Raw genomic sequence first — 25,301 nt, forward strand, 5'->3', positions numbered from 1 at the left:
TAGAAGATATGTCTTATTTTGAAACAAATCTAAAACCCAAAAAATTATCTTTTTCACAATATTGGGTTAATCAACTTACTGCTAAAAATTTAACATACAATAAATTTTAATAAAATAATGATGAAAATTAATTATTAATTATATTTATGATAATTTTTAAAATTTTAAGATCCCTTTTGGTAGTCGGGTTTTTAGGTGGAATAATTGATTTTGAAAAAAAAGAGGGGAAAAAAGTGTTTAAAATATTTTTGGGGAATTAAAGAAGGTTTTAAAATTAAAATATAGAAAGTGGGCTTTTTTAATAAAAAATAAAAGGAAAGGGGGGCTTTTAAATGGGCAAAAGAAATCTAAAATATTAAATTATGATAAATTTGAGAAAAATCCAAACATAAATATGTTAAATATTAATATTTGAGAGATTTGTACAAAATGAAACATAATATTTCAATAAGTTTTAAAGTATGTTTTAAAAATTTTAAAATGTATCTTTTTTAGTGAATTCAAAGTCTTCAATTTATTTACTTATTATTATATTAAAAAAAGTTAAATAAAAATTTGTATATTTAATATAAAATTGAAAGTTTTTTTTAGTTATCATATTATAATAATATTTAATGAAGTGTATTGAGTGAAAATAAAAATAAATAATTTTTCTTTTCCCTTTTTCAAAACGATTTTAGATCATTTTTTGGGAAAATTACTATAAAAATTATGGGGATTCCCTTACCAACCAATTCAACTTTGAATTTTCAGTAGGGGCTTCCCCTTCTTAAAAATATAAAGCATTTAAACAACGTGGATTGCTTTTAAAACTCCTTTTTATAAACATTTTGAAACAAAATCATTTTTTTCATCAAAGCCGAGCCCTTAATATTACATAACTAAATACTTTTTTTTAAAAAGTTAAGCAAAAATTTTAAGGGAAAATTAAAAAATTGTGTTGAAAAGTAGGAGAGAAGAATAAATATGAAAGAAAGAAAGGGGTAAAGTAGATGGTGGAATAAAGTAAGAGTAAATGAAATTTTTTTTTTTTTAAAAAAAGGGAAATTACTTTTGGGGGGTCCCAAAAATTATTTTGGGGATGGAGGGAATAGTAAATGCTAAGCTCTTTTAAAAATATTTTTACACTAGGGAAATAATTAAAGAAAGCATAATGTTGTATTTGGGGCTATCTTGATGTATACCCGCTTCTTTTTTGATTCCATTTCTCGTCGGGGGAAAAACTCCCCTCATCTCGAATTCAAAAAGCCATGCTTTTAACAATTTATGATAAAAGGCGATTTGGGATGATGAAATTCAGTTTAGTTCCATGGCATTGAGATATAAAAATTTATAATACTTCCTCCATCCCCTTATTACGTGTGTTAGTTTTCAATTTTAACTTTCCTTATTAATTATCTCACTTCATACTATTTTGAGGAGGTCGATAAATATGAAACATTTGGTTTTTGCGGATTTTATGCGGTATTGTTTTGTGAGTTAATGAGAGAGAGGGAAAAATAGAGAGAGTGATGTTTCCATTTTAGAAAACGATTCATTTTTTAATGGGACAATCCAAAAGGAAAGCGTTGCATTTCTAATGGACGAGAGAGTACTTCTAAGATTCACGTTCCTCGACTTTTTTCTACCCATTTTGTTCTATATTTTTATAATTCATATTGGTATAAGTGGAACACATAATAGTGGATGAAGAGGTACCTATTTAAATTTTTTTGATTAAATAATTTAAGACATAATAGTTCTATAAAAAAATCCTATATTTTAGGTCTATTACTTTTATGGATATTCTTTCCCATTCAGATTCAAATTTTAATAAATGAATTATATTTTTTTTCTGTTTTAATGCATTATTATGTTAAATAAAATATATCTATATTCATATACATTTATATTTATAAATAAATTATAATGTGTCATGTATATAACGGATGTGATAAAAGGAAATTAAGTTCGATGTATACGTCTTTTAATTTGTCGAACATTTCCCAAATAATTAAAATGTGTACTATTAATTTTTAAAATGCATTCATTTTAAGTTTCAATGTTACATTTTAAGTCTTTTAAAATTATTGTTGAGAAATTACGAAAAAAAATCCTTTATTTGAAGATTTTTTCATTCGTGGGAAAAAAAAACAAGGGATAAAGTTCGTGATATTATTTCAATTTTAAAGTTGGTAGAAACCAATTTTTGAAAGTTTGGATATTAGATAATATCTCTTTAATATATTACTTTATCATCTTCAATTTGAAAACAAAAAAAAAAAAACTAAACTTGTGAAACTTAACATCTACAAATATTTACAATAGTCATATATATAGACCATATGTATTTTTTCAAAAAGTTTTCATCCTATTTTTTCTCTTCTAGAATTCTCTACTTTTTATAATACATTCTATTTATTCCTAAATATTTCTATTATAAATTATCTTCAATTTTTAATTAAAAAAGGAGGCTTATTATTTCTTTGAACACATTCCGACAATAAAAAAAACTCCATCCGTTTTCATGTTGAGTCTTTTACCATTTCGGAAGTTTCTTCATAGTTGGGTCGTTTCCTTATATGGTAACTTTTTCTTTTTTCTTACTTTACTCTCTCTACTTTATTACTTTATCTTTTTTTTTACCTTTTTTCCCCCTCTTACTTTTTACTATTTATTTAACAAACCAAAATTCATTTCTAAAACTGTCTTAAAGTTTGAACTATGAAAAAACAGAGGAGACATAAAATAAGAAGATGATGAAACACTACTCAGTTTGATAAAACATTTTTTCTCAATTAGTAGGTTAGGAATTCGGATCATCACGGGAAAAAATAGGGTATCTTTATTTATCATTTTTTTCAAAAATAAGTAAAAGTTGTGGATTAAGTAGGTTTAAGATGATTTTCTCAATTTCATATACAATTATGCTTCCAAGTTACAATTTATATATAATACTCCTATCAATTTTTTTTATTAAATATATATATATATATATATATATATATATATATTATATATATATATATATATGGATATAGCAATAGCTAAGTATAAAAATAAAATTATACTAATATAGTAAAATTAATCACAACTAATAACTATAATCTCGATCTAGAGTAATATAAGTAAAATGTTAAAATCAATTATGCAATTAGTATAATATTTAAAATTATATTAAAACAAAAAAAGCACATATATTGATTAAAACGTTTTTTGGGATATAAAAAAACAATCTTATTCAAACATTCCCTAGTAAAATTTAATGTCAACACCATCGATATAAAGTTATTAATATACAATTTATAATGTTCAAAATATGGAAGCCATTATCATAAAAAAATAAAATAAATATAACCTTCATTCATATTTTATCAATTTCAAAATTTAATTTATTATCCCCCCCTTAAATTTCTTGGGGTTTTTTTAAAAACGGAAAATTAAAAAAATTTTTTAGTGATTTAAAATAAAGTAGAAGATATAATAAAATAAGTGTGATTATATGTTTTGTTTTGGAAAAGGAAAAGCTGTTTGGAAAAAACAAAAAATCAAAAACAGGGGGGGTATTAAAAAAAACTTCATCACATTAATCCGTCATCACATAAATCCATAAGAATTTGTTATATCATATATGTCTCATAAAAAAATAATCATGTAAACTCTTCACCTATATAATTTGGTCAACAAATTTAAAAAAGTGTATTGCTAAAAAATTTTCCAGGCTTAAAAATAGAAAATTTTTTTTTTTATTTTTTTAAAAAAATGCAACTTTTAAACTTTTTTTTTGGGAAAATTTTTTCCCTTTCAAATTTTATTTAATTATCCAATTCCTAAAATTAAAGTGGGTTGCAAATCCATTAACATTAATTAAATTCTTTTTTTTTATTTTCATCTCTCCTCTCTTCTCATTTACAAAAATAAAATCCCCCTGTTTTTAAATGTCCCCATTTTTTAAAAACGGGGAAAATTATTATAGTAACCATTTAAAATTTAAAAAAATTTTCCCACTTTTCTTTCAAAAACCCCCCCCCTATATTTTCCCAACATCTTATCATTTCCCCTTTTTTCGTCCCGACTAGGGAACTATTCCATAAACCCGGGTTTTAAAAACATCAAAGTAAAATTTTAAAAAAATAACTAATACATATTATAAAATTTTTTCTTTCGTTTATTTTGGGCTCTTTTCTTTCAAATTTTTGGAAGGATGAAATTTGTCAATATTTGAATTATAAAAATTTAAATTCATATCTAAAACTTACTATAAATTATTAAAATTAAAATTAATAAAACTCACTTTTTCATAGTCATAAAACACATAGCATAATTTAAATCATAAAGCACATAGCATAATTAAGTCCCTACTGGAAAACACCTAGCATTAGCTCTTTTCTCTCTAGAAAACCCTAACTCTGGTAATGGCTGCTTGTAGATTGAGGTTGCGTTTGGGCATCCATGAACTGTTTTGTCACACCCCAACTTCTCCTCATCATCTGTTCCCTCCCAATTTGAAGTAAAGTTTTCTATTTTTGTTTTGTTTAGGCCTAATTGAAGCTTTCTGTTTCGGGATTTGCTGTGTTCATCTCTCTGCTTTAATTTACCCCTTTTTTTCTTGGTTGTATCATTTCTGATTTTGGAATTTTGATGAGTTTTCAAGAAATTGAAGCAAGTTTTCACTTTTATTGATGTGATTGATGTAATCTTGGTTGTATTTATATATTCTTACAAGAGTTGGATTCATAGGACTTGGAAACAGGGGATCACGGATGGCTGATAACTTGTTTAAAGCTGGATACACTGTTGTGGTTCATGATATGTAATGCTATATCTATGTGTTCTTGTTCTTATCTAACCCTTTTTCTTGAATTTTGACAATGTTGTTTTTGTGACAGTAACCATGATGTGATGAAGGGATTCTCGGACAAAGGGTTTCTTACAAAGAATTCACCTCTTGGAGTTGCTGAGGGGAGTGATGCTGTAATCACAATGCTGCCATCTTCTGCCCATGTAAGCTTTGAGTACTTCACCATGATTTGCACCTACTCGGTTTTAGAAATGTGGCTGCGAAAAGTTAGTAGAATGTGATCTACATTAGTTTTATAATTAGTGTAATGAGTTAATTGAATGTTGAACATACTTATCATACATAGTAAAAGTGAAACAGCCAAAATGACAAAATGAGACATGTATTGGCGAACAGATGGGTTTTGTCTTAGAACATGTTTTGGCTTCATTTGTAGGTGATGGATGTTTACAGGGGCCGGAAGGTATCCTCAATCATGGAGATCAGGTTAGGTCGCGGTTGTTCATCGATTCATCAACAATCGATCCTCAGACATCAGGGAAAAATGTCTGCAGCCATTGCTGCTACTAGTTTAAAGGTCTACTCCTTATTTCCCCCTCTTTTGAAAGATGATTTTCTTCTCTTTCATTTCACTGACTGTTTGTTTAAGGTGGCTCTGCTATGTTGGGACGCCCCTGTATCCGGAGGTATCATATCAGCTGAAAACGGGAAATCTTACTTTCATGGTATGTGTTATTGCAATTCTAGTTATATGAATAATGGATCTCCTGTTGGGAGTGACCGGTTAAATTTCTATGTCGGTTTTGATCCCGTATGCTTGACATTTGTCGATTGGTATATTATTAAACTTATTTTTTGCATACAATGATCATATGATCTTTCCAACTTAAATCTTAGAGACCATCTGATCTTTTTTTCCATTAGGTTGGTGGTTCTGGGGAAAACATAGGTCCGCGAGACCTTTGTTTCTCTCGATGGGGAAAAAATCCCTATACTGCGGAGGTCCCGGGAAAAGGTTGGTGTGTTCTTGCCTATATTCTTGAAAAAAAGGGCGCGTGCTAAAATGTGTCGAGAGACAATCTGGTGGTTAACCGGTCAGCCATTGAAAAACTTGTTTTTCCCCTTTTTATCTAGGCAGCAAAAATTTGCAGCAATCCCGGCGATGGCTGTGAGCATGCCGGGGTTTCAGAAGCTTTTGCTCGGACAGTCACTGGGCATCCGAGCAGCTACTTTAACCCAATTTTTTAAATCTTCGAGTGCCCGATGTTGGGTAGGTAATGCACTACTTGTCACCTGATAATCAAGTTCATCAGAAACTAAAACAAAATCTGTCGAAAAAAATGGGGGTAATGTTCTCCCTTTTTTTTTTGGGAGCGACACCCCAAATCCTGTGCCAGGGGTGATGGAAGGGGTGCCGGCATCTAGGGATTACGATGGAGGGTTTGCTACGAAACTCATGGTATGTGTTTTAAAGACAACATCATGCTTCGAAGAAAACATCTGTTAGATTTTCGTCTTGGAAAACAATCGGCTGCAGAAGTGTTATATTGGTGCTTTCGATGTAGGCTAAGGACCTGAACCTTGCGGCTACATCAGCCAAGAAGTCGGTGCAAGAATTCCGATGACATCTTCAGCACAAAAGATGTTAGTTCACAGCCACTACATAATTGTGAATAGCCATTTACTAATTTTATTGCCTTTTAACCCTCAATTTACCGTGTAGATTCACAGAGCTTTGTGACGGAGGTTTGGAAACAAAGGACTTCTCTTGCGTCTTTCGCCATTATTTCCATGGCAAGGACGAGGTGTAATGTAGAGCAAGAACAGGAATCAGTGTACACAGTTCATTTTATCTTTTTCAAATAATGTTTGTAAATTGTTTGTATGATATGTGTTTAAAGTGACTTTCTCAATGGTTGAAGTAAAAATGGGTCCGGACCACTCACTCATGGTAAGCTTGTGCAAGATTTTTGAGTTGATTCGGCTCGACTTCTTGAATAGTTGTCCTCTATTATGACTCTGCTTTGTCTGATCTTAAGCAGTTCCATTTATGGATCTCTTCCCGGCCGAGGCTCTAGCTTCTGCACGTAAGTATGCTTCATTATTGCGGTTTTCCAAGTCGGTACATTGTGTTTATGTCTAGACAGCACAGAGAAACCTCTGTTTATGTTGAAACAGACAATATTGTACTATATTTGGTATCTGTTGCATTGGTTAAGAATCGAACTTGTGTATTAAAACACCGGGTTTCTAAATTCTGGATATAGGCTCGAACTCACGTGTGAATATCTCAGCACGTTGTTCAGTTTCTATTGTGGTTCACTAGTTTTTGCTTTAGTCTCGATCTGTAACGGTGCATCCGGTTTCTTGATAGTTCAACGCGTCTTTTCCTCCAAAACCGAATAAAATGAGCTGCGAATGCGAGCAGAAGAAAGAGCACAAGTGCAGTGCAGTGAAGTGATGTGTGGTTTATTGATTTTTTTTTAATATTATGAATATGTGATTTATACTTGAAATTTCATTAAAATTGCAGAGATGAAACCACATACATTGTTCTTTGTTGCTGAAATTTTATTAAAATTATACTTTCATGAGATCGTTGGGAAATATATAAAAGTTGTGATTTACCTTTATAAGTTATGAGATTGACCAGAAGTCAACTAAAAGTTAAATAACAACTTTTCTGTTCTAATTTACAAGTTATGAGATTGACCGAAGTCAACTAAAAGTTAAATGACAATTTTTCCGTTCTAGGAGTATATTAGTTGGGCTTTAGAAGGTTTGCCGGTGGCTGAGGGTGCCTTTCCGAGGCAAGGTGGTGTCGGAAGCGTAATTCAGAATCAATAAGTTGAATCCGCCTCCCAACCGTAGTTGACGCCATGCACGGATTAAAGTCCGATCGTATTACAATGAACTCTCAATTAAATTTCATTGATTTATTAGGTAACTATTTTCACACAATAAATTTAATTTAATTAAAATAACAAGATATAACGAATCATTATAGAAATTTATATCAAATGTATGCTAATTGATGATAATGACACGAGCGTAAATAAGTCAGAATAAGTTATGGTTGGAGCATTGCTAAAAATTTCCCTCCAAAAATGATAATTTATAAATACACTGATTTTAAATTCAAATTTCAGTTTATGAAACCGACCATAAGCAAAGTTGAATCCATTTATTAGTTATATCAAGTCACTTAAATCATCCACAGACCATAATTATTACTCCCTCCGTCAGTAATTTTATTAAGATTCATTTTAATCGTCCACATAATTTTACTTATTTCACTTTTACTATTTTTGGCAGAATGAACCCATATTACTAACTCATTCCTACTCCATTTTATTATAAAACTAATACTTTAAAAGTAGGACTCACATCCATCAACTTTTTCAATTAACTTTCCAATTACGTTTTTTAAAATCGCTCTGGTCAAAGTGGTCAAAATTTGGGAGCGGAGGTAGTAATTTTTACATTTAATAATATATGGAATATGACCGAATTACTTTTTACATAAACACTCTTGCCATGAACATAAACCACTTTCTTAAAGAGAATTTAAAAAGCAATAAATAAATACAAATAACGTAAAAAGCAATAAATAAAAAAGCAAACAAATAAAGAAATTCACCAACGGCAAATTATATAACGGCTAGTCCCACACTTTTCCACCACTGCTGATGTTGACGACGATGATCAAATTCCTATTTCAATTCGCAATCTTCTCAATCGCCCACATTTTTCCTGCGCCTGAATCGATTTCCCATCGCGATAATTTTTAAACCCATTTCCAATTTTCCATCTTTTAAAAGTGAAGGTTTATCAAGAAAGCATTTTTGTTGATCAAAATCGAGTCTCTGTTGAAATTGATCAAAAGGGGCGTCAAGAAGTGATCAAAGGGAGCGGCGATGTTGAGCGGCGGTTGCGTTGATCATCGCAGCAGCGTGAACTCTTGTCAGCCGAGGGGTTCTTGACGCCGCCGCCGACATGGAAGGCGGAGCGGGGATCTCCGGCGATGCCGAGGTCGGAGATGAAGCCCAAGGGAGATCTGTTTCACGTCGTTCACAAGATCCCTTCCGGCGACTCGCCTTACGTTAGAGCCAAACATGTTCAGGTTGATTTTTTGTTGATTCTAAGCTCGTTTCTTGATTTTGGGCCTTTGTTGTTTATTGCTATGATTTTAGCTTGAATTGGTGTGTTTATGGGATTTTGATGGGATTTAGTGAGGATAGAAAGAAATGGTAATGGGATGTTTAAATTGGAAGAACATGTGAAAATTATGATGAAAATACTTTTTGGATGGTTACTGCTTTTTCAGGTTGAAACAGTAAGATTTTGCTAATAGGTTGAGTTTTGATCTGGAAATTATGATAATATAAGACTGTTTATTATCTGATGATCTTTCTGGAATGGTTACTGCTGCATTGTGTTTATTGGATTTTTGTGGAATAAGTCATGTTTATGGCATGTGTGCTTAGATGGAAAGGCATATGAAATCAGACTGAATTGTTGGAATTTTACTGTGGAAGTCAGGATGGAAATAGTTTTTATGATGGTTACTGAATTGCAGGTTGAGACAGTAAAATTTAGCAAATTAGGTTGAATTCTAATCTGAAATTATGGTATTATAAGACTGTTTCTGATGTAGAATCTATTATCTGCTGATCTTTATTGCTATGCTTCTAGCTCAATTTGAAGTTTGTTGATTTTAGTTAGACTGGTGGATTGTCATAGGATTCATTTGTGTTGATTGGATTTTGATGAAATTTAGTGAGGATACCATGCATGTTTAGTTGGAAGAGCATATGAAATCAGACTGAATAGTGGAATTTTACTGTGGAAATTATGATGAAAATACTTTTTTTTACCACTGCATTGAGTTTATTATCTGCTGATCAATGTTATGATTATAGGTTGATTTCTGATCTGGAAATTGTGATAATATAAAGTGTTTCTGATGGAAAGTGTTTATCTAATGATCTTTCTGGAATGGTTGCTGCTGCATTGTGTAATCGCAGCTTGTAGACAAGGATCCGAGCAGGGCGATTTCCTTGTTCTGGCAAGCGATAAATTCTGGTGATCGGGTTGATAGTGCTCTGAAAGACATGGCTGTCGTCATGAAACAGTTGGACCGCTCAGATGAAGCTATCGAGGCCATCAAGTCCTTTCGCCATCTATCTCCTGCCGACTCTCAGGAAGCCCTTGACAATATATTGCTTGAACTCTATAAGGTAAGCTGGATTTTTGTTTCAAAAATTCGACTGTCTTGATGGAAATTGGAAGTCTGAGCATCGGTCTTGTTAATGCAGCAATCAGGGAGGATGGAGGAAGAGATTATATTGCTTCAGTATAAACTGAAGCAAGTTGAAGAGGAATGGCTTTTTCTGGGAGGAAAACGAAGATTGCAAGGTCTCAAGGAAAGAAGGTTCAGATCACAATTCAGAAGGAGTATTCAAGGTTCCCTATCTTCTTTGCTTCTTTAGTTCGTGAACGGGCTCGTATTTTCTTCACTACCTTGTAACTTTGATAACAAAACTGCAGGTTGTTAGGAAATTTAGCTTGGGCCTATATGCAACAGAAAGATTTCAAATCTGCTGAAGAACATTACAGGTATCTAAGTTTTGAGTGATGTGTATCATGTTTTTCGTAGTTATGAATATTGAGGGTTTGTCGTGTATATACGTGTCTGCAGAAAAGCGCTATCCTTTGAATCGGATAAGAACAAGCAGTGTAACTTGGCAGTCTGCTTGATGCACATGAACAAGCTGACAGAGGCCAAGTTTCTCCTCCAATCAATACCATCTGATAATGGTGCTGTCGATGAATCTTATGTTAAGTCATACGAGCGTGCCTCTGAGATACTGGCCGAGTTTGAGTCGCAGCGTGTTCTTAAGCCTATGAAACAGATGGAGCAGAATAATGAACCTGGGATGGCACGAGGATTTGTACATGGACACATCAGTAGAACTAAGTCATTAGGCGGGCAGTGGGGAAGCAGTAGGTTCTGTTCTCGGAGACATACTAACGATAGAAATGGCACGCTTGTCTCCTCTGCCCTCATCTGGCAATATGTGCAAAGGAGCATCTACTGACTTTCCATACGAGAAGAGGGCCGATTTGGATTGGAGGGCGAATCATTATGAGCCTAATGTGAGCCGGGAAGGAGTGAACTCTTTCCCCTACCGGAATACTCCCAACGTTCCACTCACTCAACCAAGGAGAAGTACGCGCTATGGAGATCAAGTAAAAGCTGTTTTGACAGAAAACGCTAATGGAGGTTATTGCCGGAAACTGTCGTTTGGATCATCTGCCAGTAGTGAATCTGTGCATTCATTTGCAAGCCAAAATGCTGGCTACTATTCTCATGATGCACCTGATGAGATGCCGAATATACTGCCACAGTTTTTGGCGAAGAAGAATACATGTGTGAAGCCATTAGAAGCTAATGAAGAAGGGGTGAATACTTTGCCTTCTGCTGACTTTGGAAAAGTAGAAGAAGGCAAGAATCGACTCTTGAGATTTCAAGTCGCGAGCAGCATAAGAAGAGCTGGGCTGATATGGTCGAAGAAGAAGACGAAGAAGAGTTTGGAAGCTGGAGTAACAATTATCCAAAGATCAGTCAGAAAACTTATGCTTCAACGGACCCGTTCAACGATGAGAATGTTAACTCCAACATAATCCCGAGACTCCCAAGCTGCACGATGCAGATGATGAAGTAAGTCAGGAGATGGGTTCGATCGATCTTGGAGGCGGATATCTGACTCAGCCAGAGAAAATCGCGCTGCCAAAGAACCAGCCATTGAGACGTTCTCTGTGCTTTGATCAGAACCACAACCTCAACATACAAAACGTCCGCTGTGCTTCACCGTTGGCAACCAAAGCTCTCGACTTTGAAGGCCAAACCGGAGATCTCAGTGTTGGAAAGTCCAAGAACCTGAGGAGGCTGCAGGTTTTCCAGGATATAACGAGTGTTCATGCAAGTCCTCGACACTGAGATCCGAGTTCTGGCTTTGATTTTCCTCTTTCGAGATTGTGCACAAATATTATGTTATAGTTGTAACAACAATATATCACACTGAATCAAATATACTGCAAATTGTATAACAGTTGTACATGATTGCTGCTTTTCAACACACTGAATCAAATATACTGCAATATTGGTACTGCATTAGACTCTCATTCCATCTTAATGATCAGAAACTTCTCTAACTTGATGTTTTTCATCTCCACGCCCAAAGATGCTTCGGAGCCATTGTGCAGAGAGCTTGGGGTATCTCCGCAGATGCTTATCTGTATAATCGACATAGTTAAGCCCATAACGAACCAAATAGCCCGAAGCCCATTCGTAGTTATCTGTCAACGACCATGCGAAGAATCCTTTCACATTAACACCATCTAAGCTGTCAAAACAAAGACAGGAGCAAACTATGTGAAATAGTGACATTTTATCCGAGACAGAGATAAAGTGCTAGTAAACGCAGAATCACTCACTCAATTGCTTCACGCAGACAGCATAGATGATCGAAGAAGAATTTCTTCCTCGTGTAATCTTTGAGCGCTCAGATATCGGCACATTATCATTCCTGTCTTCTTCAACCCCTGCAACCAAAATCCATAACATGCTAATAGAATTGATGTGCTTGTTCACTTTAAAGAATGTAACAACTGAATTAAACATGAGCTCACCATTCTCAGTAATGTAGATTAGAGGATCCTTGTACTGTAGTTTTATGTATTGGAGGAGGAGGCGGAGCCCCTTCGGATACACATTGTACTGACTGTGGTTGCTCCATTGTTCCCCAATAGGTATGCCGTCTTTGTCCCCTTCATTTTGAGACGAACAGATAAGGGGACTGAACGATCTTTTTGCTTCGTTTATTCACACATCAAGAAAAGTATAGTATCATTACCTACTGGATTGTAGCCAGAATCAGTGAGGTAGCTCACTTCATTAGGAGGGTGATAAACATCATCTGTGCTAACTGCATATTTCCCAGAGTAATAATTCAGTCCAATGAAATCGAACGATCCCTTCACCATCTCTGCTTCGTCTTCACTGAATCTAGGCAGCCGGTTTCCAACTCTCTCTCTCATGATCTCTGGATACCTACCATACACTACAGGATCCATGATCCTGCATACAACATCACCCAAAACAATAAACATTAGCCTATTTTCGCATTTGAGATTTCGAATCATCTTCAAACTCACCATCCTATCATGAAAGCAAGCCCCCTATCTCTAGCCTTGACACTTTCATCAGTGTCATCATAAGGCACAAACCAAAGGCATTAACTACAATTCCAATCTCCCCTTTCTGCAGTTCCTGCATTTCGCGCTACTCATATCAACAACATGCGTTCATGAAAACGACTCTCAAATCTCAATATAGTAATATAACAATAGTAGTACTTGGTATTTGTCCCGGTACAGCTTCACAACAGCAGCGTGAGAGAGAAGCTGGTTATGCGTGATCTCATAGGGCTCGGTGGCAGAGTCACCGCCGTGCAGCTGCCATCAATCCAGCTGGAGCAACGTCCCGGTGCAAAACACCGAGTGTGTAGCCAAGATAGCTCAGGCCCCACGGTTCGTTTATAGTGACCCAGTGCTTCACCCTGTCCCCAAACTGGCTGAACAATAGATCTGCAAAATCTTGGAAGTCTTTCCTGGTTTTGATGGTAGATAACATTAGTATAAAGATACAATTTTTGGTTGAAATAAAAGTTGATTTGCTTACACAATTTGGGGGCTTAGAAAGCCACCATAGGCATCTTGGAGAGCTTGTGAAGTGTCTAAGTGGAGAAGAGTCACCCATGGTTGTATTCCTTCATCATGAACCAATGTTTTTATTTATAGATTGTGGGATTATTCATTACAAGATAATGTGATAGGAAGGAATGGATCATTAGTCATCACCATTAGCTAGAAGCTCATTGATAAGGTTGTTGTAGTAATTGATCCCATCTTGATTCACACCTTTACTTATTGATCCACCTGATAATTAAGGTTGTTTGTTGCCATTATAAGAACTAAAACTATAGTATTTGGCAAAACATGAAAAAATATTGACAAAAATGTGTCATTTCAATACACAAATAGAAAGAACCTGGCAATATCCTAGGCCATGATATGGAGAATCTATAGGCATCTGCTCCCATTTTCTTTAGAAGCTTCACATCTTCCTGTCCAATTAAGTTTAAACATTTCACAACAATTAATTAATGTGATAATTATATCACAAAGTTGGGTAAAATTCTGATCAGTCACGTAGCGTATTAAATCACGAAGTTTTAATTTTTATCAGGTGTCTCATTTATATACTCCTACAAAACAATCTCTTTTGGTGATGCTCGAGATGATGTCATTTCCTTAAAACAAATATTTCTCTTCTTTTCTTGATTTAATTAAACAACTTCGTTTTGAGCATCACCAAAGACATCGTTTTGTACACAAATGAGACGATCGAGAAGAAAAAGAAGTAAAACTTCATAATTTATTATCCCTTAATTAATACATCAATGAAAAATGGAAAAGTAATGAAACACCTTGTATAGATGGTAAGAATCAACTGCCACATCCCCATTCGAACCATCTAGAATCTTCTCTGCATATTTCCAAGATTCTTTATGCATCAACTTTCTTCCTTTTTTTTTGGAGAGGGAAAAAGAGGAGAGAGAGACCTGGATATGTATGTGTGAAATGATCCCACATAGAAGATCCTTTGCCCTTTTCATCGTAAGCACCTTCCACCTAATAATCATGTATTACATGCTCATTCCGTCTCATATTACTCGCACTTTTGCTGTAAATTTGAGATTAACTTTTTAGTAGTATAAAATTACTAATATTTTTAGTGTAACGAGAGGCGCTTAATAAGATAGCACTTAATTATTCTAGTATTAATTAAATATTCTGATTCTTACTTAGAAAAAATAGAGTAAAATAGTTTGGAACGAGAAATAGAGAAGTGCGAGTTATACACATTAGCGAAGAAGAGACCTGATAAGCGGCTGAAGAAGAGCCGAAGACGAAGCCGTCGGGGAATCCTCTACGGTTAATGGAATCTTCACTGCAGCTACAGTACTTGGATTCATCGTAAGTGGAAGAAGCGGCATTGGCAGAAGCAGTTAGAATTGTGAGAACCGCACACAGTGCTACTGTTGAGCTTGAGAAGCAGATTCTAGATGCCATATGTACATTACTGGTAAAGCAATTTTAGTGATTATTTGGATTTATAGGAGATTAAACAAATTCATTTAATTTTAGTTGAACTACTCCTCCGTCCACAAAGATTTGCTCACTTTGACCAGCGGCTTAAGAAATGAATGAAAAGTGATAAAAAGCTTAATGAATTGCGGAATAATCCCTCCGTCTCACTTTAGATCCCATTTACTACTTTTGGATGTCCACTTTAGAGTCCCAGGTTGTAATATTCTATAATTGAATAGCTTCACATTCCACTCACTTTTTCCACTCACATTTTATTATAAAACTAATATATAGGACCCACATTCCACTATATTTTTTCATTAACTTTCTTAAAACCTTTGTATTTCTTAAAATCGTCTAACTCAACCTACTCCTAAAGTGTGAGAGGAGTATTAGTTTTATAATAAAACGTAGTATAATAGAGTTTGAAACATGAGCGTTCAAATGCCAAAATTAAAAGTTAAACGGTATATTTTTTAGACAAACGAAATGAAAAACGGCATAATTTTAGATGGATGGAGTAGTTAAAATTCCATCCGACATACCAATAAATGCAATAGTAAATAATTGTGCACGTTGATGAAATTCCCAAACGCACCAATCACCTCAAGCTTGCATAACCACAAAACTAGCTACCACTTTCTAAAATAAAAAAAACTCTCCCATATTTGGAAATCTAAAATCTCTTCCACAATTCCCTTCACTAGCTTATTGCACTGAATTATCTAGTATAGTTCGTCTTCTTCGCTCGTGGAATATTGTCACAAAAATAAATTTACTACTTGTGTATAATTCTTTTCGTTCCAATTGTGGAATTTAAAAATCAAAATAACTGACTAAATGAGCTCTCAAATTTTTAATCAACAGTGATATGAATTTTGTGGAATTGTGGAATTGAACTTGGTGGTGCTAGGACTTGGGGGAACAACTATGGTGATTTTTGTCAAAAGAAATTGTTGGTGTTTGATGTCGACAAGTAGTATGAAATTGAAATATGAATTTGATGAAGGGATTACCACGTTTGGCTAGCTGGTTCTTCAACCTTCATGTTTCTGCCGTGAATTTTATGGAATAAATCCATGAGAATTAGTGACGGATTTGTTCCGTTGCTAAATTTTGCTGTGTTATTTAACCTCTTAATTTGGTCAAAATTGGGATTAAAAATATTGATCGTTAAAATTTGATCGGAATAGTTAACTTTGGACCAATTATGATCCAAATTGAAATGTTTGGACCGAAAAATTCAAAAATAATGTTTATGACTAAAATCGTAAAATAAATATATGTCGGATCGCACTTTACTCAAAAGATATGTAAAAGAAAGTTTCCAACTTTCCACACACGGCCCTACTAATCCCTTGCAATATTTTAGTCTTTTGTGTTTCAACTTTCACATTTTTCAAAAGGTTAAGTTTTCTTTCGTTTCACAAAATCTCTAACAATTTTTTAACTTGTCGCAACTCTCATATTCTATTCACAAATCCTCAATTTTTAGCATCTTACTACTTGCATGAACTTATTCGTTTCTATGGTTTGTCCCAAATCCTTCATTATCGTAACGAGCTATAGGTTCTTCTCTCTTGTTTTCTTTTTCTTGATTGATGTCATTACTAATACTCCTCCGTCCCGATTTAGGTCACACTTTGACCGGAACGAATTTTAAGAAATGTAAGAAAAGTTGGTTGAAAAAGTTAGTGGGATGTGGGACCCATTTTTTAATATTGGTTTTATAATAATATGTGAGTGAATTGAGTTAGTGAAATGCGGGACCTACTTACTATTTATGGTAAAAATGAAGCTGACTTTAATTGAGATGGAGCAAATGGAAACATGACTCTTAATCGGACGAGGAGTAATTAACTATATTCACTAAGCTACTATTGCACAAGCCTATAGAACTCTTGTTGTGTGGAGTAAGAAATACTCCTCCGTCCCCGATTAGGAGTCACACTTTTCCATTTCTAGGTCCGTCCCAAATTAAGAGTCACAATTCATTTTTACCATAATGGTAGTAGGTCCCACATTCCACTAACTCACTTACTCACATTTTATTATAAAACCAATATAAAAAAGTGAACCCCACATTCCACTAACTTTTTCAACCAACTTTTCTTTACATTTCTTAAAACCCGCTTCACAACCGGACCGCTAATGGGGGACGGAGGGAGTATATAGTAGTAGTACAATATATGAATACTACACAATTGTCATCTATAGAATTACATATTGGGAACATAATAGAAAAGCCAAGAATTTGTAAAGCAAAACTCTTGTATTAATACGTATAGTATAAGTAGAAATACAGATTAAACTACTTTATTTAGACCCTTTGTCTATAATCTTATTCTCAAACCCAACAATAATAAGAACAATATAAATGCAAGAAAACAAAAAAGAAGTAAATGATATGATCCTTGACTTCAACTTGATATTCTTACTTTGAAAACAATTTCCTCCCAAACCCAACAACAATAACAGCAATCAAAACCAGACCAGCTTTTATACAAACACACCCACACAACACCAAGTCACCAACACATTAATATTTCTGTTCATCAAAACACAAAGAGAGGAAGAAGAAGAAAAAAGAAGGCAAGAGAAGTTTGAAAATTGGCATCACCAATCATCATGAAAATCACCGAAAACAAGCAGAGGCAGCGGCTGAGGCATTACATCGGCGCTCCAAGGCGATTTCTGCGCAGGGCGAGAGATTTCTACGTGGACAGCCTCGTCAGCTTCGACAGCAAAGTCGGCGTCATCACCTGCCCCGCCACTAACACTTCCCACCTCTGCAAGAACTTCGACACCAACAGACGCAAAGACGGGGACAGGGAGAGACTCGGGGAGATGTACAGGTCGAGTGAAGTTGATCGAGTTGGTCGTTTTAGAGAGAGAAGGAATGATGGATATGTAGGTGGTAATGGTATAGACAGAAGCTACAGCATTGCTCTGGGGAAGATTGGCACCATTGATGAAGAGGAGCAGTGTGAGTTTCAAGAAAATGTTACTTTTAGGAGTGATCACATGTTTCTCAGGACCAGAAGCCATGCTGTTCCCAGGAACTATGACTTTCATTAGTCTCTCTTCTCTCTCACACACACACATACAAACAGACACATTTATTTGTTCATGAAAGCAAAGTATTTGTTCCATATGTTCTTTACATTGTCCCAATGTAGACTGTTATGATACTGTTAAATTTCATCCCACCACATTCATTATATCTGACTTATAGCATAGACACATGAAATTCTAAGAAGATTATAATAATTCAAGGAAGCAATATCCTAAGGAGAAAAAAAAGAAATTGTACACATGAGTTGAAAATCTAATAGATCACAATTCACAAACATTCATTATCATTATCACACACCTCTCTCAAACATGACAAAACCACAAATCATATCATACATATGGACAAATACATCTAAGTATATTCCTAAACATTAAGACACAATAGTAACACACTCATAAAAACCAATGACCATGAGATTTGGACATACCATGGGAACTCATAAAATCACATCAAGCTTCCTCCTCTTCGTCCTCATACTCCTCATCATCGGCCGTCGCATCCTGGTACTGCTGATACTCTGCCACAAGGTCGTTCATGTTGCTTTCAGCCTCGGTGAACTCCATCTCGTCCATCCCTTCACCGGTGTACCAATGCAAGAAAGCCTTGCGCCTGAACATTGCAGTGAACTGCTCGCTCACGCGTCTGAACATCTCCTGGATCGAGGTGGAGTTTCCGATGAAGGTGGAAGCCATTTTCAGACCTGTGGGAGGGATGTCACAGACACTGGACTTCACGTTGTTGGGGATCCACTCGACAAAATAGGACGAATTCTTGTTCTGCACGTTGATCATCTGCTCGTCAACTTCTTTGGTGCTCATCTTGCCACGGAACATGGCTGAGGCAGTCAAGTAGCGTCCATGGCGTGGGTCTGCTGCGCACATCATGTTCTTTGCATCCCACATCTGCTGAGTGAGTTCGGGTACGGTCAGAGCCCTGTACTGCTGGGAGCCTCGGGAGGTCAAGGGCGCGAACCCAACCATGAAGAAATGAAGTCGTGGGAAGGGGATAAGGTTGACGGCAAGTTTCCTGAGGTCGGAGTTGAGTTGGCCTGGGAAACGGAGACAGCATGTGACACCACTCATGGTGGCGGAGATAAGGTGGTTGAGATCGCCAACTATGAGAAAATAGACATAATGAATTGCATCAGAAATGCTGCAGTCACATACCAAGTAAATCATTTACATGCATAAACCAAACTTACAGGTGGGAGTTGAAAGCTTAAGAGTACGGAAGCAGATATCATAGAGAGCCTCGTTATCCAAAACCATACACTCGTCTGCATTCTCAACGAGTTGATGAACAGACAACGTGGCATTGTATGGCTCAACAACAGTGTCGGATACCTTCGGAGATGGAAAGACGGAGAATGTTAACATCATCCTGTCTGGATACTCCTCTCTGATCTTGGAGATGAGAAGGGTTCCCATGCCGGATCCCGTGCCTCCACCCAAGGAGTGACATACTTGAAATCCTGTTGAGGAAATGTCATAACAATGTCATAATTCAATAGAATAATCATTCCCTTTTGCATTTATTAAATATTAATGAATATACAGGCAAGACCATAAACCAACAATCTGGCATATTAAAAAATAGATCAAGTTCCATTAAATGATATCCAAAATTCTGCATCTCTAAATTTATGTAATTCACACCAGCAAATATGAAATTCCATAGCATCAAATCAACACACTGCACTAAAATTGGCCTAAATCACATCAAAACCAGATTGAAGATAACAGTTAATCACTGGCAAGCATAATATAATGGAGCAGGTTAAACAGATCAAAGTTCGCGAAACTCGTACTAATTCATAAGCAAAGATAGAACTAATCAAAATCCACGAGATTTCCAAAACCGTACCAACAGATCTAACGATCAAATCCACCAACCTTGCAAGCAGTCACAATTCTCCGCCTCCTTGCGCACGACGTCGAGCACGGAGTCGATGAGCTCCGTCCCTCGGTGTAATGCCCCTTCGCCCAATTATTCCCGGCGCCGGACTGGCCGAAGACGAAATTATCCGGCCTGAAAATCTGGCCGTATGGCCCGGATCTGACGGAGTCCATGGTGCCGGGCTCGAGGTCCATGAGCACCGCGCGTGGGACGTACCTCCCGCCGCTGGCCTCGTTGTAGTAGACGTTGACGCGCTCGAGCTGGAGGTCGGATTGGCCGTTGTATCTCCCCGTCTGATCGATGCCGTGCTCGTCGCAGATCACCTCCCAGAATTTGGCGCCGATCTGGTTGCCGCATTGCCCGCCCTGGATGTGCAGGATTTCTCTCATTTTTCCTCGGTTTTTGCGGTGGATCTACTTCCTTCTTATCTGGAGGGGAATGAGAGTGATTAGTGAGTGTAGATCGGTGGAAAAACTGCTTCGGATTTTGATTTTCGAGTTGAAATTGGAATCGGTTGCTGTTTCAATTTCAGTAGAGTGATGAGAGATGAGCTGAAGGTGGCTTCTGATATAGATTGAGTCTCGGATTTCACTATATTCTCGAAAATGCCATTCTGATTTTTTATTTTATTAATTTTTTAGGTGCTGTATGCATTTCCCAAGAAGAATGTTTTTGGACAAAGATTATAAAATGAGAGATTCTATTAAGTTTATAATATGATTTTCCATAATATTTTTTCCAAACAAGAAAACTTAGTAAAGTACTCCTAGTATTTATTTTACTTAAAACATATGTTAATTTATTATCATACTGGTTTGTATTAATTAAGTTTATAAAGATGTTCTTGTATAGCTACATGCTATTTCCTCCGTCGCGGATAATTGGTCCTTTTATGACCTGTTTTAAAATTGTAATGAAAAGTGGGTTGAAAAAGTTAGTGGAATGTGGGTCCTACCTTTATATATTAATTTTATAATAAAATGTGTAGTAGAAATGAGTTAGTGGAATATGGAGTCATACCAAAAATGATAAAAGTGAAATAAACAAATTATGTGGATGACGAAATGGAAAACTGATCGAATTATCCAAGACGGAGGGAGTATATTTGTTTTTATAGAGTATTTTAGGGTGGATTGTCATTATCATCCAACTTAACAAATTTGGCAAATATTGTTTCATGTTAGTGGTGAATGGCAAAATAAATGTGATTTAATTGACTTAATTGACTTAATGTCATTATAAGTAAAGTAGTTGAACCTGTTTCAACTAATTACACTTGTTTCATACCATCTTTTGAATGAGTAATGCTATCTGATTAAAATATTTTCTCTTTTTATTCATTAGTGTGCAGATATATATATATATATATATATATATATATATATATATATATATATAGAGGTTGAATTGATACACTAATTAAAATTCATTATTTTATTTATTACTATCTTACTTTTAAATTATGGATATGTTCTTACTATGTACAGATAGATTCCCTACGGTTAGCTTTGTTGATGCAAATGTTAGTTCGGTATATATTGTGTTTATAGAAAATGATTTTGAATTTACTTTATTTAAATAATCCCGTCAGTCTCACGTATTGATCACTCTTTTCGCACTCGCTTTGGAAAAATAATAATAAACGAACGAAAAAAAGTGATCAAGTAACGCTTGATCGAGATATATTGTTGCATCTTCATTGATTAAAATTTGCACGATTTTCCAGTAAAATATAAACTTCGTGGGTCTATTATCCCCATTAATATATAGTTGGGCTATTGGTTTATTAAGGCCCAGATTTATTAGTGGAACACTATATATTGGGCCAGAAATGTCATAAATGGGCTGCTCAGATGCGTAAACCCGTATTTTTTAATTGATATTAACTAGAGAATTATTTAATCGAAGATTGATTAAATTAAGTAACTAAAACTAAATAAAAACTAAAGTTGCCCATGGGAACGCCTGCACAAGATTTTGATTCAAAGTTGGGTTTAGCACAAGAGTTTGAACTATATTAGTACGATATTAAGTTTTAATTAGGTGGCTGTTAATTAATCGGAACCATATGTAACTAATTACATCACAAATTCTGATCATATTTTTGAATAATTTTTTTTGTCGCTGAACTCCATGGTTATTCCATATACTGATTTGTAGGCATATCAAAAAGTGAGACAATTAATTCAAGAATTTAAAGTTACTCTATATCGAAAAACAAGAATCAATCTTCTAAGTTTTGACCATTTTATTAATCATAGACGAGTCTTACGCTATCCGACCAAATCCGACCAAGACCTCAACTTTGCATGAAATTTGTACCGCAGCTGCGTATCAGGAAGGTCACAAGAATCATCTAGAAATAATGTTGCTGTCAATGTATTTGGATGATATTGGACTCGTTTATTTATTTAACTATTTTCCTATTTTCTAAAGTTACGAAAATGAGGATCGAACACGTATTGAACTCCAAATTAATTATAAAAATCACTGAAGGGAAACCACGTGAATTTGGTCACATAATTAACATTCATTACATTCTCTTAATCAAGTGCGTTTATTTTATATTCTATTTGGAAAGTGAGGATAGGATTCTCAATCGACATTGCTTGATTCACCAATGGATGTAGGGAATATTAAAAAAAAATATACTATAGGAAAAATATTATGAAACAAATCGTATATAAACATTAGTTTTTTCCCTTTATATATCCATATATTTTTATTCGAATACCTAAAAAATAATTATTGAAAGTCATTAGTTTTATAAATTATATTAAATCAAAGCTTTATCTATATTATTTTCTAAGTCTAAATAGATTCAAATAAATGGATAAAAGAACATTTGACTTTTATGTTTTTATGCAATTTGTAATTTAATTAATGACACAATAAATACAATCCAAAAATCGAATGACAACATAGATAAATGGTGTTCACAAAAAGTTTGCACCTAATTGCTATAAATGTAATACATACAAAACTTTACCTAATTGCTATAAATGTACTAATATATTATAGAGTACTAAACGTGGTTAATATAAAACTTTTACGAAAATAGGAGTAACTTTATATTTGCGCATATTCGAATCGTGCTGTAACACTATTACAAGGTTGACGAAATTTTACTAGTTGAAAGCGACATAATAATTAGGAAAATGCATGTGTTTGGCATTTCAAGAATCATATTTGCGTCTGTCCTACTCAAGGAATATACATCAAGCTAATTATAATTTGATTTCATATTTAGGAATCATATCTTACTATTTCTATGAGATTTTAGTTTTATTTAATTAAACTATAAGATTATTTGTAAAATAAAGGGATGATATGCTTTAAAATGCAATTCATAATCTATCGGCATATCTAATTTAACTTCTTCCGAATATCTAAGAACTTTTAGGCTTTTTTTTTCTTTATTTGATACGTGACGTTAGCTAGTCATAATGACATCATAGTCATCCGATGAAATGATGTATACATGCAACAAAGTCGTATTATACATTAGTCATTTGAGCTACATAGACATTTCAGGTGTCCCGCCTCATTATTAATTGAGGTAATTGATATATGAATAAAAATAACATTTGAAAATTTATACTTATATTTTAAAAATGAAGTTTGCTAATTTGCATGTAGATTGTAAAACTATATGTAGATTAAAATTTGTGCGTTTTAAGTACTATCAACTTTTATACATCTTGTAAATTATGTATACCATCTCTTTTCTATGTCACTGAATTTCATGTTAAATTAATATCAAATTAATTTATAATAGAACTTTAACTTTAGGTTGGGAAACATTACATTTATGTATGTTGAGTGTCCTCTTGAAATTGGAATTTCTAATAAAATAATCACCCACGATCTATTTCTTATATCTACGATTTAGACACCCACTATGCCACAACAAACTTATAGTAGTAGTAAATTATAAAGTGTATTTGGTTGGATTGAAAATGACAACTTTTTTTTGGAACAAATCAATAATTGGCAAAATGAACAAATTATTAACGCTTGCAAAATAGTAGGAAGGAGAACTGAAATGCCACTACAAACAAATATAGTACATAATTTTTGGTGCTAAATCGATTTTGTCACATAAATTTGCTTAAGTATGATTAATTATTATGTTATATGCTATGTCTGTTGTTGTTGATAACTTGATTTTGTATAAATTTTATATGTCAACAATTAAAGGATACACATATGATTTTATTATTGATTTGGTATTTTAACTTTTCTACGAAGTACTATTAAGAATTAGAGAATTACAAGAGTGAGTGTGAATAATGAAGCTTCATGTAAATTATTGGTCACCAGAAAAGCTATGCTCATAACTTTTGCAAAATAGAATTGTGCCCAAAATTGTTGTACTCGCAAGTCTTGCCCAAAATTTTGAAGTTGACTTTATTTGTCCAAAAAATAATGTTGCTATAGAATATATTTCTTTGGATTATGATTACTAAGAATATGATTATTGATTGATTACTTATTTTGCATTTGAAAATATTAAGGAAAATTAATAAAATTTTGAATTTGGAAAAATAATAATACCAATAATAGCTATTATTATATTAGTATATAAGAAATTAGGCAAAGAATATGTAAAAATTACAGAGAATAATAAGAACCTATAAAATTGCTCTATTTTTCTTATTTTTAAGATTTTATTACTTTTTATCATCAGATAAAAATCGAATAAATATTGAAATTTAAAAATAATAGGAGTAATCACACTGCTGTCTGTGTCTAATGCTTACCAACAAATTACTCTAAATCCCTTCAGGGATGAAAAAACATAAGATGGATTAATTAGTATATAACCTTGACTAAAGTATCTAAACTTTTTAAAATGTTCATTTGCACGCCGGAAGCAAAATTAAAACTGAATAATCTTAATTTAATACAAACCAAGAATTCGATTAGCCTCAAATATCTCCTAATATAAATTATATTTATGAGTAACGTTCATTTTACAAAGAAAATTAGTACACCATTTCGTTATTAATTAAAGAATGGAATTAATTGCCACGAAATCATCCTCTTTATTATTCATCAAGTATAAAGACAAACATGAATACATCGAACATGCTCTTAAATTTAATTTAAATCAATTTATTAGTGCATTATTTTTATTGAATTAATATGATTTACATATACAGAAAATATATCTTTTCTTAAATTTGGAAATATTTAATTTTAGAAACGTTTTTGTTTCTAGTTTTACTCCTCCGTCCTGATAATTTGGGACATTTTGACCGACGAGTTTTAAGAAATCTAATGGAAAGTGAGTTAAAAAGTTGGTAGATGAGTCCTACTTTTAAAGTA

The 25,301-nt window shown here is 34.0% G+C and overlaps 4 pseudogenes; 2 read left to right on the forward strand and 2 right to left on the reverse strand.

The window, feature by feature from the left end:
- Positions 1–4,447: 4,447 nt before the first annotated feature.
- LOC125198290 lies at positions 4,448–7,090 on the forward strand (annotated as a pseudogene).
- A 1,387-nt stretch (positions 7,091–8,477) lies between these two features.
- Positions 8,478–11,783, forward strand: LOC125198291 (annotated as a pseudogene).
- A 76-nt stretch (positions 11,784–11,859) lies between these two features.
- LOC125198295 lies at positions 11,860–14,924 on the reverse strand (annotated as a pseudogene).
- A 3,394-nt stretch (positions 14,925–18,318) lies between these two features.
- LOC125198296 lies at positions 18,319–20,531 on the reverse strand (annotated as a pseudogene).
- Between the last annotated feature and the right edge of the window lie 4,770 nt (positions 20,532–25,301).

Source organism: Salvia hispanica, unplaced genomic scaffold (assembly GCF_023119035.1).
Source record: "Salvia hispanica cultivar TCC Black 2014 unplaced genomic scaffold, UniMelb_Shisp_WGS_1.0 HiC_scaffold_135, whole genome shotgun sequence".
Classification (NCBI taxonomy): Eukaryota; Viridiplantae; Streptophyta; class Magnoliopsida; order Lamiales; family Lamiaceae; genus Salvia; species Salvia hispanica.